General features: G+C 38.4%; 1 long non-coding RNA gene across 3 annotated transcripts in view; it reads left to right on the top strand.

The window, feature by feature from the left end:
- LOC106999849 (uncharacterized) overlaps nucleotides 1-16,454 on the top strand; it is a 136,715-nt gene that overhangs the window by 23,810 nt on the left and 96,451 nt on the right. Inside the window, exons 2-3 of one of the 3 annotated variants that reach the window (XR_013397326.1) lie at nucleotides 2,409-2,465; nucleotides 14,562-14,618. The exons of 1 other annotated variant lie outside the window; for it this stretch is intronic. This is a non-coding gene — a long non-coding RNA (uncharacterized LOC106999849). Of the gene's footprint in view, nucleotides 1-2,408; nucleotides 2,466-14,024; nucleotides 14,619-16,454 lie in introns of those variants that run through there. One more of the 3 variants, XR_013397327.1, reaches the window with a different exon arrangement.

The following is a 16,454-nucleotide window of genomic DNA, read 5'->3' as shown; positions in this document are numbered from 1 at the left end:
GTACTTTTTTGTATTTTTAGTAGAGATGGGGTTTCACCATGTTGGCCAGGCTGGTCTCGAACTCCTGAGCTCGTGATTCGCCCGCCTTGGCCTCCCAAAGTGCTGGGATTACAGACGTGAGCCACTGCGCCTGACCGAGCATCTTTTTATGTGCTTATTTGCAATTCATATATCTTCTTTAGTGAAGTGGGTATTCACATCTTTTGCCCATTATTGGATTGTTTGTTTTTTATTGTCTTGTTTTTTTGTTTGTTTGTTTTTGTTTGTTTTTTTGAGACAGGGTCTTACCCTGTTGCCCGGGCTACACAGTAGCCTCACAAACTCCTAGGCTCAAGTGATCCTCCTGCCTCAGCCTCTTGAGTAACTAGGACTATAGGCACATGTCAACATGCCTGGCTGATTAAAAAAAAAAAATGTTCGTAGAAACAGAGTCTCACTGCATTACCCACGCTGGTTAGAACGCTTGGCCTCAACTAATCCTCCTGCCTTGGCCTCCCAAAGCATTGGGATTACAGGTGTGAGCCACTGACCTGGCCAGTTTAGTAATTCTTGAAAAATGAATTTTATTAGGAAGAGACATTGTGGCTTTATCAAATATCTGGAGAGGTTTTTGTTGTTGTTGTTGTTGTTGTTGTTGTTGTTGTTGTTTTTTCTTTTGAGACAGAGTCTTGCTCTGTTGCCAGGCTGGAGTGCTATGGCATGATCTCTGCTCACTGCAACCTCCGCCTCCCAGGTTCAAGCAATTCTCCTGCCTCAGCCTCCCAAGTAGCTGGGACTACAGGCGTGTGCCACCACACCCAGCTAATTTTTGTACTTTTAGTAGAGACAGAGTTTCACCATGTTGGCCAGGATGGTCTCGATCTCTTGACCTTGTGATCCACCTGCCTCGGCCTCCCAAAGTGCTGGGATTACAGGCGTGAGCCACCATGCCCAGCCTGGAATGTTTTTAAAACATTTATTCTCTGGCATGAACCCAGGAGGCGGAGCTTGCAGTGAGCTGAGATCCGGCCACTGCACTCTAGCCTGGGCGACAGAGTGAGACTCCGTCTCAAAAAAAAAAAAAACAAAAAACAAAACAAAAACATTTATTCTCTATAATTTTCAAACATGTTTAAGCTAATAACCCTCTTCCATTAACATATATTTAAATTTCTACTTTAGAAGTAATAGATGGTTATTACAGGAAATTAAGAAAAAGGGCATATATTTCTGTAAAAAAAAGGAAATGAGTCCAGATGTGGTGGCTCATACCTGTAATTCCAGCACTTTGGGAGGCCAGGGTGGGTGGATCACTGGAGGTCAGGAGTTCGAGACCAGCCTGGCCAACATGGTGAAATCCCATCTATACAAAAAAATACGAAATTAGCCAGGCGTGGTGGTGCACGCCTGTAGTCCCAGTTACTTGGGAGGCTGAGGCACAAGAATTGCTTGAACATGAGAGGCAAAGGTTGCAGTGAGCTGAGATGGCGCGACTGCACTCCAGCCTGGATGACAGAGCAAGACTCTTTAAAAAAAGAAAAAAAGAAAGAAAGAAAGAATAAAAGAAAATTAGAGATATAAGAATCATACTGCTAAATGTAACAACTGTTAATACTTTTGTATATTTCCTTCTGTAATATACATATATGTACCCATATAAACATATACTGGATATATATATACATACTTTCAAAATTTGGCTTTTATTAATATTCTCTTAAAATCTTATTTTAATAATTTCCAAATAGTTACACTATTGTTTTATATCATAACATATTTAATTACGTTCCTTCCTGTTGAGCCTTTAGGCATAAAACATGGGATTTACTAACTTAAACATCTAAACCAGGTAAGCCCCATTCTGAACTCTTTTCTTTGTGTTTTTTTGTTTGTTTGCTTGTTTTCTCTTTTTTGAGACAGAGTCTTGCTCCGTCCAGGCTGGAGTGCAGTGGCGCGATCTTGGCTCACTGCAACCTCCACCTCCTGGGTTCAAGCGATTCTCCTGCCTCAGCCTCCCAAGTAGGTGGGACTACAGGCACGCATCACCACGCCCAGCAAATTTTTGTATTTTTGTACTTTAGTAGAAACGGGGTTTTACCATGTTGGCCAGGATGGTCTTGATATCTTGACTTCGTGATCCACCCGCCTCAGTCTCCCAAAGTGCTGGGATTACAGGCGTGAGGCACCACGCCTGGCTCTTTTCTGTGTTTTTATCCCCCAGTGTACTACAGGTTTGGGTTGGCTCAGAGTTGAGGTCTTTTTATATCAAATCCAGTTTTCCACTGAGAAAACTAGATGGTCATGGCCATATCTCTATCACAGTTCTCTTCCTTCTCTCCAAATATATGGCCAAGGTCTAATAAAAAACTCTTTAAATGAAAGAGTGGAAAGCAAACCATGTTGTGTTCTAACGAATGTTACATCCACAGATTATATTACAGATCAGGCTCCTCCCTGCTTTAAGAGAAGTAAGGAATTCACTTAAGGTAAGTTATTTCTTACCAGAAAAACAAGTTCTTTATCTGGAATCACACAATCTTTAAATGAATTAAAGAATTTGAGTATGCAGTGTTGTCTTTCTGCAGAGAATGTCTTAAGAAAAACTAATTTGTTCTGAAAATGGAAACATGGAGACGTGGACAAACAGCTAGAAAAAAATTTTTAAGAAAAATTTAAGACTCATATTTCTCTTATATATATATTTTAAAAATCAATCTCATAATTATGTAAATAAGACAGAGCTTCATGGCTAGCTAAGCTACATCAGAAATAAAGCAATCCAAATGAAAATTTAGAAACGTGGTTGGTAATGGGAGCACAAGGGGCTGGATGGGAACGGGAGTGAGAAGGAAAGCTCACAACAGTCCATTCCTAAAGCCCTCAGCAAGGACTCCGCTCCTCACTGAAATGGGGGAGGGCTCTACCCGAGGACACAGACTGGGTTTACAGCAAGGACACCTAGCCACTTCCAGATATCTCAAATGCCCCACAGGCTTCTTCCCTAGATGAACCTTTAATGAGACCTCGGATAATGTGGAAGTTAGAACAGTGAACTACATCTTGAGATTGTTGTCCCAGAGGTATTATGTTAATTTAGTGAAAACAGCCAAAAGCAGGGTTGAGTGTGTGACTGGCATGATTGTCAGGGGTCAGTGGGTGAAAATAAGGAAGAGGGCACATACTAATAATTAACACTTCTGGAATACTCATCAAACACTTCTAAGAGCATTATACATATTAATCCATGTAAGCCTCACACCACCAAGGAAATATTTTTATTATAAAATATATTTTATTCCTAATAATAACAAATCATGTTTGTATATCATTGGACATAAACGAAGCCAAGGAGGATCTAATTCTTGAGTTACCTTCAGATAATAGAGTGTTAACAGTAGTTTTTAAAGGATGGGTGGATTACTACTTAATGCAGAATGAGAGGGTGCAGCCTGAACAGCTCAGAGAGCGACCAGGCTTCTCATTTACATTCTGAGAGCAGGTGGATTTTTGCCTTCTGAGCTTATTACTGGTGAGTGATTACTTTTTTTACCTTCTATATTTAGTGCCTTCCTAGGATAGTTGCTTCTCCCAGACTAGTTGCTTCTTTTAGAATCTTACCTGGCTATTTATCTAAAGATTGGACAAGCAGTATAAGCCAGAAGCAAAAATGTTGACTTTTCTTTTTACTTAAACAAATCAAGGGATTAGAAAATGCTATTTCCTGGGAAGTGAATAGAAGCACACACTTTGCTTGACCACTATCCCAGAGTGCTTTACGTATATTAATATATTTAATCCCTGACACAACCCAGTGAAAATCTAGTATAAGGAGATTAAATCACTTACTCAAGATCACACAGTTCAGAAATGGTGAAGTCAAGATTCCAACCTTCAAAGTCTGGACCCCCAGTACACTCTAAACCACTATACTCTGAAAACATCAGTGCCATATGCACCTAGTCATGTATACTTGGACAAATCACTGCATATCTCAGTTTCTCTACTTTTCCTCCCCGGATTTACCTGCCTTAGAAAATTGTTGAGCATGGGAAATGATCTTATATATATGAACCTGTATAATGCTACAAGATACTGTTTTAAGCATAAATATCTAGCAGTTACGATATCTTCCTTGATGATGATGTTATGTTACTACTTTTCACTACTGTTGGAACTCCCAGAGCTGACTCTTTACATGCCTTTTTCAGAGTGTATGTTTTAGGACAAGATGGGGTCGGCCGGGCGCGGTGGCTCAAGCCTGTAATCCCAGCACTTTGGGAGGTCGAGACGGGCGGATCACGAGGTCAGGAGATCGAGACCATCCTGGCTAACCCGGTGAAACCCCGTCTCTACTAAAAAAAAAAAAGTACAAAAAACCAGCCGGGTGAGGTGGCGGGCGCCTGTAGTCCCAGCTACTCGGGAGGCTGAGGCAGGAGAATGGCGTAAACCCGGGAGGCGGAGCTTGTAGTGAGCTGAGATCCGGCCACTGCACTCCAGCCTGGGCGACAGAGCGAGACTCTGTCTCAAAAAAAAAAAAAAAAGGACAAGATGGGGTCAAGGGACAGTGAACATTAGACAGCAGTCAAGAGGAGTTTGGTTATGCCTGTTGGTTGACTTGGTGCTGGTTTGTGGTCTGCTTCTCCACTGCTTTTTATTTTAAATAGGTGGCTGCTACTGCAACTACCCTGGTACCTCTGACTGCCATGGTTCTTGCACTGCCACAGATGAGGGACAAATGTTGGGGAGAGATTGTTAAATGGTGAGGATAAGGGGATAGAGTGATCACTCTGAAGTAGGGCTGGAGGCAGTATAGTCCAGTGAAAAGTAAAATCACAGCAGTAGGCATGTGATTAATAGAAAAATCACTTAAAAATTAGCCAGAATATTAGGCTAGAGAAAGAGGAGGGAAAAAGTATCTTCCCTTCTTCCTAGTCCTGTGACTATTCAGTTAACACAACAGTTCTGAGACTAGACATGAATTATAATAAAATAATAACCAAACCTCCTGCCAGACTAGAAGAAAGTATAAAACCTTATGGTTCACATTTTTCACTGATCTTAGAATTTACAACTTTTGATTAGCATCCTGATGATGTTATTTTAATTTTAGATATCTTAGTAAATACAACTCCATAACTTAGGTAATTCTTATTAAGAACTAGAATTGATTTTTGAACACCTAAGAAAAAGCATAAATCCAATAAGCTGGCTTAAATAATACTTTAATTTTTGCTATTTTTTAGTGTTATGCTCTTTGTTAAGCAAATTTTATTTTATTTTTATGTATTTATTTATTTTGGAGACAGGCTCACTCTGTCCCCCAGGCTGGAGTGCAGTGGCACAATCACTGCTCACTGCAGGCTTGACCTCACCTGGCTCAAGCAGTTCTCCAACCTCAGCCTCCAGAGTAGCTGAGCCCACCGGCATGCACCACCACAACTAGCTTTTTTTAGTAGAGACGAGGTTTTGCTCTGTTGCCGAGGCTGGTCTCAAACTCCTGAAATCAAGCAGTCCACCCGCCTCAGCCTTCCAAAGTGCTGGGATTGCAGGCGTGAGCCATCACGCCTGGCCTAACAAATTTTAAGATTCTTTTGTTATTCACATGCTTACTGCTGTGGCTTTATTTATTTTATTTTATTACTTTTTGTTGTTGTTGTTGTTGAGATGACATCTTGCCCTGTTGCCCAGGCTGAAGTGCAGTGGCACTATCTTGGCTCACTGCAACAACCTCTGCCTCCTAGGTTCCAACAATTCTCCTACCTCAGCCTCCCAAGTAGATGGAACTACAGGTGCCTGCCACCACACCTGGCTAATTTTTGTATTTTTAGTAGACACGGGATTTCGCCATGTTGGCCAGGCTGGTCTTGAACTCCTAACCTCAGGTGATCCCCCTGCCTTGGCCTCCCAAAGTGCTGGGATTACAGGTGTGGGCCACTGTGCCCAGCCTATTTTTGACACTCACTATGGTTTTGGTTCTTGGAGATTGTCAGATATAACACTGAACAATTGAAACTTTTTTTAGATTGTACAAATAGAACATTTGCCACAGTCAAAATGTGAAGAAGGCATACTATTTCTATTTTGGAAAATTTCTGCAGAACGTTTTTCTAAAAGACAAAGTGTGTTTCATTGTTTACTTAAGCCATAAAGGTCCCATTTATATTATTTGAAGGAGGGACTGTAGGGCTTGGGAAGCATGAGGTATTTGAAGCAAAGAGGAGTTTAAGAAATAACTCAAATGGTTAAGATTTCCAGCATGGAGTTTCTTTAGTGATTTCACCAATCAGTTGCTATTTCTAGATGGAAATGGTTCTAATAATAATACAGGCTTTTAGCATTTGATTATATTTTAGACAAAATAAGTTTAATACCAAAAAAAAAAAAAAAGTTGTCATGTGTTAGCTGAGTTACATTTAAAGATCCTAGTATTTTTACTTATAAGCATAGTTCTTTCTGCTTCTGTGGCCCTCGGCTATGTGAATATGGTGCTTATTTGCTTTATACTATATTCCATTTCGTTAACTCAACAGAGAGCAGACTGCCAACTGCAAAGTAAATAATGCAATAAATGGTTTGAAAATATACCATGTCAATTTTTTACAGCTAAATTAAATATATGACTACAGGTTCACAACCCGTTACCTGAAACTTTAAAAAATAAATTTTGTTTGTTTGCTTTTTGTTTTTGAGATAGAGTCTTGCCCTGTTGCCCAGGCTGGAGTGCAGTGGCACGATCTCAACTCACTGCAACCTCCGCCTTCCAGGATCAAACAATTCTCCTGTCAGCTTTCCGAGTAGCTGGGATTACAGGCACCCACCACCGCACCCAGCTAATTTTTGTATTTTTAGTAGAGATGGAGTTTCACCATATTGGCCAGGCTGGTCTCGAACTCCTGACTTTGTGATCCGCCCACCTCGGCCACCCAGAGTGTTGGGATTACAAATGTGAGCCACCATGACCGGCCAAAATTTTTTTTAAATTCAATAGTTTTGGGGGAACAGGTGGTTTTTGGTCACCTGGATAAGTTCTTTCATGGTGATTTCTGAGATTTTGGTGCACCTTCACCCAGGCATTGTACACTGTACTCAATGTGTAGTCTTTTGTCCCTCATCCCCTTTCCGCCCTCCCCCAAAGTTCCCAAAGTCCATTATATCATTTTTATGCCGTTGCATCCTCATAGTTTAGCTCCCACTTACAAGTGAGAACATCTTACCTGAAACCCTTGAGGTCACATGTTAAAAATGTTTCAGACATTTGAAAAAACATATGCTACCTTTCATCATGCATGTAATACTCCATCAGGGTCTGAGGCAGCACTCTCTAGTCAAACATAGTGAATATATTTGCAATAAAAAATATATTCACATTAAGTGAATTAACTTCACATCATTTCTGGTGGATTCTGCTGCCCAATAAGCATACACTAAATTTACGAAAAATTTAGTGTTCAGAATTCTTGTATTTTGGAATTGTAAAGAAGGGACAGACTATAATGATGTCACAAGGCATCTAAAGCTGCAAAATATTATATTCTTCTCTTGTTATAATTTATACTTATGTCCAAAACAAAATATGTATTTTTAAAAGCAAAATAATTTAAGAAGAGCAATGTGTCATGCTTATCCTTTTTAACTAATGTCCTTCTTAGAATCAACAAAATAGTCTAATTATTGTATATTGTAAATTTTGTATATTATATATTTTAAATATTGACATTTAAAAATCTTGACATTAGGCTGGGTGTGGTGGCTCACGCCTGTAATCCCAGCACTTTGGGAGTCAAGGCAGGTGGATCACCTGAGGTCAGGAGTTTGACACCAGCCTGGCCAACATGGTGAAACCCCGTCTCAATAAAAACTACAAAAAATTAGCCAGGCGCACTGTAGTCCCAGCTACTCAGGAGGCTAGGGTGGGAGAATTGCTTGAACCCAGGAGGCAGAGATTTCAATGAGCTAAAATGGCACCACTGCACTCCAGCCTGGGTAACAGAGTGAGACCCTGTCTCAAAAAAAAAAGGACTTTAAAAAATATTACTCTTTTGTAATGTTTCTAATTAACTCAAAGTACAATACTAAATTGATACCTATCGTAATTTGCTTTACAAATACATGATTTATTATAAACAGATATCTAAAATTTGCCTTTAAAACTTCAGCCAAAAAAACAAAGGAGGAATAGATGAAATAATATTGGCAAAATACTAGTAATTGTTAAAGCCAGGTGGTAGGGGTTTACTATATCATTCTCTATTTTTGTATATGTTTGAAATTTTCCATAATAAAAGTGTTTTTATATGAATGAACAATTTCCCCTTTAACAGTCGTAATTACCACATAATTCCTTCTCTTTGAGCTCAGATTTTCATTCTATTCTCCCTTTATACTGTTATCTTAATGTAGTTTTTAAGCTTGAAAATGTTATTTTGATCACCCTATCATACTTTTCTGTAACAATAATATCCATATTAATTGAATTATAAAATGACATTTTGTGATCCTAAAGCTCTGAGTGTTAAAGTTTCTTTCTTGAGTTTTCAATGAAATAATACATTGGTACATAAGAGAAGTATAGTATATAAAATGTATGCAATTATTAGAAACAAAAGCTAAATTTTTATTGGAATTTCACCCTTAAGGAGATGGGTGGATCTATTTTTTTAAATTTCAAATTAGGATAATTTTACCTTGATGAATATTACTAGCTGCTAGAATGAGACAAGTTTCAGCATAAATTCCATTCTTACTTTTTAATATGCATATTTTACATCCTGAGAAACTGTGCTTACATAAATAAGTAGATGCAAATGTAAAAAGTTTTACTGTAGCTATGTCATTTTGAAGTCTTTCCAAGTTATGCCTCAAAAAGAAAACCCACATAATGACTTAAGTTATTTTTTTCTCACAACTCTAACATGCAGTTTTAAGAAAAGGAAAAAGAGTTATTTTTAATATATGTCAGCTGACATAATAGATTATATCCTCCTCCAGTTCTGCTGAAAGCAAAGAATTGGAAAACCCAGCTGGGCATGGTGGCTTATGCCTGTAATCCCAGCACCTTGGGAGGCTAAGGTGGGCAGATCACTTGAGGTCAGGTGTTTGAGACCAGCCTGGCCAACATGATGAAACCCCGTCTCTACTAAAAATACAAAAATTAGTCAGGTGTGCTCCCTTGAACCCAGGAGGTGGAAGTTGCATTGAGCTGAGATTGTGCCACTGCACTCCAGCCTGGGTGACAGAGCGAGACTCTGTTTCAAAAAAAAAGAATGGGAAAACCCCTCACTTGCAAAGATTATTGTTACCCTGTCATTAGAATAATCCACTTTCTCAATGCCAACTTTACTACTTCAGATTTTCCTTTCGTTTTGTATGCTGGAGGTGTTTATACTTGAAGCATTATAGTAAAGTTCAGGATGATTGAGAAATTTGCCTTTCTTTTGTAATGAGGGAGATGAGCCATGGTAAAGATCTCTTGGGAAACAGTTCACATGAAGATGAAGTCAAGATCTGGCAAATGATTCCCTTGAAATAGCTGTGACTTTCCATCTTACTCTTCTTGTCTTAAAGTGATTTTTCATAATACAATAAGTTGCAAAAGTAATGCAGGCTGCTTGGGGGAAAAAGGTCAACTGAAATAGATGTTTATAATGTCATTTCCTAGGCCAGGTGCCATGGCTCACATCTGCAATCCCTACACTTTGGGAGGCCGAGGCGGACAGAACACTTGAGCCCAGAAGTTCGAGAGCAGCCTAGCCAATATGGCAAAACCCTGTCTACAAAAAATACAAAAAAATTAACTGGGTAACTACAGGCGTGAAACACCACACCTGGCTACTTGAGAGGCTAAGGCTGGAGGATTGCTTGAGCCTGGGAGGTCAAGGCTATACTGAGCCAGGATCTCACGACTGTACTCCAGCCCAGGCAACAGAGTGAGACCCTGTTTAAGAAATGATAATAATAATATATCTCTACCCCCAAATATGAATTTAAGTTTAAAGATTGCTCAGTTAGAGATTGGGTCAAAGAGCCTAGTCAGTATTAAGAGCAAACCAAATATAAAATTAAAAGATGTAAAAGGAAGAACAGAGGATCAGCTTTAGCCATGAACACAGAACAGTTCTTCACAGTATGATGTGAGTTGACAGGGAAAAGTCCCTAAATATTTTTTATCCTTAAAAAATTGAGCTAAGTTCTAAGTGTTCATGCTGGGGGTTAGACAGTTTATTCCAAGTGGCTAGGTGGGGGTAGAAGATGCACCTGTGAATGAAGTGAGCAAATACTGTAGAAGCCAGCCAAGGTGAAAACAGCAAATAGGGGGAGGGTTCACAGGTTACCCAAAATCAAAGGGAGCAAAAAGTGAACTATCAAACTGAGGCTACTGAACTGAGAAGCTGGGGCATAGAGAATTGACAGGGGCAAGTGAACTGGGAACAAATAGGAAATGAATGGGAATTCCAGTGGGTAATTTATCTTCTAGAATCTGAGTACTCGTCTAGACCCTAGAGATCTCAAAGATACTTATTTGTATCTTGCTTTCATGAGTGGCCTGGGCTATGGCACGTGGATAGTTTGTCCTGACATAAAGTGCTTCAGTAGAAGAATCCTAACAAGAGTTTTATCCCTTTGGTTTAAAGGATGTGAACAGAATTCTGTTAAAGTGTAAATGTGCCTGAAATAATGAGTTATCAGATCCTTAGCAAGAGTGACACAGAAGCCTTAAAACTAAATGTATAGTAGTGTTTCTGTCATTTGTAAAAACTTATTGTACTCTTCAAACTGATTGAAATTTATTGTATATAAATTACGCTCCAATAATTTCAATGAGAAAGTCAGGTAACAGAAGATAGCATCTTCAAATTGGAGGAATTTTAACTGTGAGACAGTCGGACTAAATGGTTTGCAACTCTGTCTCCTTAACTTGATCTCCTTGAGATTTTTCTCAAATCAATTTCTATCCATGCAACACGTTTAGGAATGTACTTCTCTCACTTTTAAACATGTTTCTCTCAGGCCGGGTGTGGTGACTTACGCCTGTAACCCCAGCACTTTGGGAGAGAGAGATAGGCCGTTCGCTTGAGCCCAGGAGTTCAAGACCAGCCTGAGCAACATGGAGAAATACAGTCTCCACAAAAAAAAAAAAAAAAAAGCGAAAATTATTGAGACACGGTGGCATCTGCCTATAGTCCTAGATACTCACGAGAGTGATGCAAGAATATCACTTGAGCCCTGGTGGTCAAGCCTGCAGTGAGCTGAGTTAGTGCCACTGCATTCCAACATGGGTAACAGAGCAAGACCCTGTCTCAAAAAAATGTACGATAAAAAATAAAATAATATTTATCTTTTTTACTTAAAAATATTTTTATGATGATGATAATAGTTGAAAATTAGTAAATTTTACCAAAATTAGGATGTTTCTTTACTTTTCCCTGCAACTTTCCCTCCTTAGATGTAACCTTTTTTTTTCTTTTTCTTTAATTTTTTTGTTTGTTTGTTTTATTTTAAAAATAAAGACAGGGTCTCACCATGTTGCCCAGGCTGGTCCTGAACTCCTGAGCTCAAGTGATCATCCCGCCTCAGCCTCCCAAAGTGCGAGGATTACAAGCATCAGCCACCACACCTAGCCAGATGTGACCATTTTTAACAATTCAGTTTCTATCCTGCTATACCTTTTGTTGTAAAATACAGACATACATTATTTTTTTTAACCATATTGTATCATAACTAACACATTATTCTGCAACTTGCTTTTTTATCCAGATATCCTTACACTACTTGTATATCTACTTCATTATTTTAAAAGTGTGAATTATATTCTAATGAATGTGCCACAATTTATTTAATCTATCCCCAACTGATTTAATTTGTCCTTTTATAATTTCAACACTGCTGTTAAGAATATTCTTGAACATATGGCTGAGCACAGTGGCTCATACCTGTAATCCCAGCACTTTGGGAGGCCGACAGAAGTGGATCACCCCTCTGAGGCCAGGAGTTCCAGACCAGCCTGGCGAACATGGCGAAACCCCTACTTTACTAAAAACACAAAAATTAGCTGGGTGTTGTGTCATATGCCTGCAATCCTAGCTACTCGGGAGGCACAAGAATTGCTTGTACCGGGGAGGTGGAGGTTGCAGTTAGCCAAGATCATGCCTCTGCACCCCAGCCTTGGCGACAGAACAAGACTTTGTCTCAAAAAAAAAAAAAAAAAAAAAAAAAAACCGGGCGCGGAGGCTCACGCCTGTAATCCCAGCACTTTGGGAGGCCGAGGCAGGCAGATCACGAGGTCAGGAGATCGAGACGATCCTGGCTAACATGATGAAACCCCCTCTCCACTAAAAAATACAAAAAATTAGCTGGACCACGTGATGGTGGGCGCCTGTAGTCCCAGCCCTAGGGAGGCTGAGGCAGGAGAATGGCGTGAACCCGGGAGGCGGAGCTTGCAGTGAGCCCACATAGCGCCACTGCACTCCAGCCTGGGCGACAGAGCCAGACTCCGTCTCAAAAAAAAAAAAAAAAAAAAAATTGTCAGACATACATCCTGGCCCACTTGAGTTAATATTTCTATAGGATACATACCAAGAAATAGTCCCCATAGGCCAAAAGGTATTTGTATCTTGACTTTTTAAAATAGGTACTGTTTTATAGTCCCAAAAATAGTAATACATATTTTTGTAGGTACTAATTCACAAATCCTGGCCTCCATTGTGATGTTTTGAATTTTTTTCTCATAAATAAAAATGGTATCTTACTTCAATTTGCCATTCTCCAGTCACTAGTAAGATAAAATGTTTTAAATATTTACTTAACTATTTATTAGCAATTTGTATTTATGTTCCTAGACTTGCCTGGTCATACCTGTGACTATCATTAGCCTTGTCTGTGGGAGCGATTTGTTTATAAGGGATATGAATCATTTGTCTTACATGTTGGAAGTATTTTCTTTAGGTCTTGTGTCTGTAATTTGGAGATCAGAATTTTGCTTGGGTACAGAGGAGAGTTAGTATTTAGTTACAAATTGGGAATGTAATGATTAAAATAAACTATAAAATGCTTCAAAGTTAGAGCGACCTAAGTTTGAATTCTCTCTGCCATTGACTGCCACTGTGATTTTGCTCTAAATACTTGGCCTGAGATTCAGTTTCATCTTCTGTTAACTAGGGATAATAATACCTACTGCATGAAATTTTTATTTGATACGATGTGTGTATTTGGCCTGATTCTATAGATACTTAATAAATGAAAGCTTAAATTATTTTATTCTATATTTTTATTATTATATTCTCTAGAACCTCCAGATCTTGCTTCATCTTAATTTAAATCCAGCTGTTGTTCTGACAATTAAAGAAACACAGTTTTAGAAAAACTATGACGTATTAGTTGTGAAGGGCATGAGGGTGAATCTGTTGTAAGTTCTTCTTTACTATAAATACCTTTTAAAAGGCAGACTGTTTTTTGTTTGTTGGTTGGTTGGTTTTTGTTTTGAGACGGAGTCTCTGTCGCCCAGGATGGAGTGCAGTGGCGCAATCTTGGCCCACGTAACCTCTGCCTCCCGAGTTCAAGCTATTCTCCTTCCTCAGCCTCCCGAGTAGCTGGGACTACAGGCGTGTACCACCACACCTAGCTAACCTTTTTGTATTTTTAGTAGAGACAGGGTTTCACCATGTTGGTCAGACTGGTCTCAAGCACCTGACCTCAAATGATCTGCCCAGCTTGGCCTCCCAGTGTGTTGGGGTTACAGGCATGAACCACCGTACCTGGCCAAAAGGCAGACTATTTTAATGTCAAAATATGTCATGTTTAACTATTACCTCAATAATATTATACTTTAACACTGCTGCTGTAGCATTAAGAAGCTCATTATCATCAACAAATATTTCTTATGCACCTAATTTGCACAAGGTGAAAGATGTGTGTAAATTTATATTTAAGTAATCTTTCATAATATGAATGCTTTAATAAGTTTTTGTATTTTATATTACCCTATTTTCATTTCCTAATATATTCTATATGTAATATAGAATTTTAAAATATTTTAATATAATTTAAAAATTTTTAACTGTTTGGCCACCATCACACTTCACTGGTTTGTAAATTTATATAACACCTTTGAAGAGTAATTTGGCAATACACTGTGCTTTGTTGGATCTAAAACGTCATTGATCTTGTAGGGGCAGCAAAATTCCACCTCCGTCTTCTTAGGGTCCCAGCTGAGTCCAAGAATTAAATTGACATAAGACAGATCAATAGGAGAAAAGCATGCAAAATTATTTAGTACAAGTTTTAGGTGGCACTGGAGGTATCATAAACAAAGACCTGAAGAAACACAGTCACTTACTTATGGATAAAGAATAGTAAGTTATGAAGAAACCATAAATTATTTGGGGAGATAGAAGAGTTAGTTTATCACGTTATGTGTAAACTTCTTGCTCTTGATTTTGTACTTGAGGATAAAGATGTTGCATCTTTTACATGGGAATCTCATCTGCTGCTTTTAAGAAACAGCACAAAGATCAGAGTACACCTACTGTTTTTCCATTGCCTTTAACTTAAATAGTCAGTATTTTAACTACATTTTCCTCCCTCAGGAACTTCCCTAGAAGTTATTAAAAAGCTGAATCACTAGCTGTGAAGATAAAAATCAGGTGAGTAGCAAAATATCTGCAAAGGGAGAGAAGAACATTAATTGGAGCAAGCAGAAGATAACAATTCTAAGTATATTGTCCCAAATCTTAATGGATCAGTCTTAGTTATGAGAATAGTTCAGTCCAGTTAAGCAGCTGTATCTCATTTTAGGAGGCAGTGTTGTAGGTGGGCTCCCATCTAAGTTAGGCCTCTAGATGATGTGAGCAAACAAGTGTTGTATAGGAGGCATTTCTTTGGGGGGGAGAAAAAAAGGAAAAGTGTAATAGTTGGAGCAAGTTGTAAACCCAATTTTTGAGTCCAATGGGCAGTAAGTTGAGAAGATGTTTAAATGCTGGGCTCTAAGCATCTTTAGATCGAGGAGTGAGGACAAGTAGTGGCAATTGTGATGAATTTCCTGGTTTGTAGTCTGAATATCTCTGGTAATGCCATTGGGTGTTCTGATGAACTTTCTAAGTGATCTGTATAGCAGCAGGCATGAAAGTTGTTCACACATGATCTCATAGAATGATTTCTCTGAAGTTTATATCAGGTTGTCCATTTCAGCTTTCAGGGTCTTAGGAAAAGGGCAATTTTAACTTTTTAGTGATTTCAAGTCAGAAGGATGGGAGAAATTTGGAAATATTAATTTGGAGAGTTGTAGTCAAATATTAGAGGAAACTAGTAATATGAGTATTTTGAAAATAGTAATATTAATAACAAATATAGCTCAAAGAAGGTTAAATATAATTTATTATTTAACAATGCATATCATGTACATTTAGCATACCAAATAAGCCTAGTTTAGGATCTCTCTTTTTAGAAGGAGAGAGGATAAATGCTTTTGAGACATTTCAGGATCCCATTTTGAACACTTCTGGTCGGGTGCAGTGGCTCGTGCTTGTAATCCCAACACTTTTGGGAGGCTGAGGCAGGTGGATCACTTGAGGTCAGGAGTTCGAGACTACCCTGGCCAATATGGTGAAACCCCGTCTCTACTAAAATACAAAAATTAGTTGGGTGTGGTGGTGGACACCTGTAATCTCAGCTACTTGGGAGGCTGGGGCAGGAGAATCGCTTAAACCTGGAGGCAGAGGTTGCAGTGAGCTGAGATTGTGCCACTGCACTCCAGCCTGGGCAATAGAGTGAGACTCCCTCTCAAAAGAAAAAAGAAAAGAAAAATTTGATTTCAGAAAGTTGTCAAAAGTGTCAAAATGTTTAAACGCTTGATAAAAGAGGATCACAATTAACTGTGAAACCATACCAGAGTAACAAAAGATTTTAAAGGCAAATATGGAAACTTAAAAAAGGTTGTAAGGAAAAGCTTAACTTCTTTAACAGAGAGGGCTCAGTTTTTTAAAATTGTTGAGACCTTATAAAAGACAACATGAAGCACAAGAAATTATTTTGAAAAAACACAAAATCTTTGTTTTGTAGGCAAATTATTTAAAAGGTAAAATGGTTTTATAATTTTCTTATCAATGTCAGACTAATCTCCAAGTAAACTTTGTTCTTTTAACAGAGAAAACCAAATTCTAGTTTTACATCAGTTTACGCCTTATATTAAGGCTTATTCTAAAAAAACTTGTAGTAAATTCATTCAATTTACTCAGCTTGATTATATAAGATTTCCTGTTTTGTTCTCTTTTTGACTTTCTGTATTCTTTCAGTTTTTATCTTTTATTCATTGATTCTTTCTGAAACAACCTTTGAAATACCTCTAAACTAAAGCAGAATTACTCTTTCCATAACAAAAATATATCTTTTATATCTTATAACTTTTCTTACCAAAAATATCTTATTTTCCTTGTGTACTTTGTATACAAAGTTGTTTCCCCTATTATTTCTAGTAATTTTGA

The sequence above is a fragment of the Macaca mulatta genome, chromosome 8 (genome assembly GCF_049350105.2).
Source record: "Macaca mulatta isolate MMU2019108-1 chromosome 8, T2T-MMU8v2.0, whole genome shotgun sequence".
NCBI lineage: Eukaryota > Metazoa > Chordata > Mammalia > Primates > Cercopithecidae > Macaca > Macaca mulatta.
Note: the sequence above shows the minus strand (reverse complement) of the source record. Positions and strands in the feature narration are given on the sequence as shown.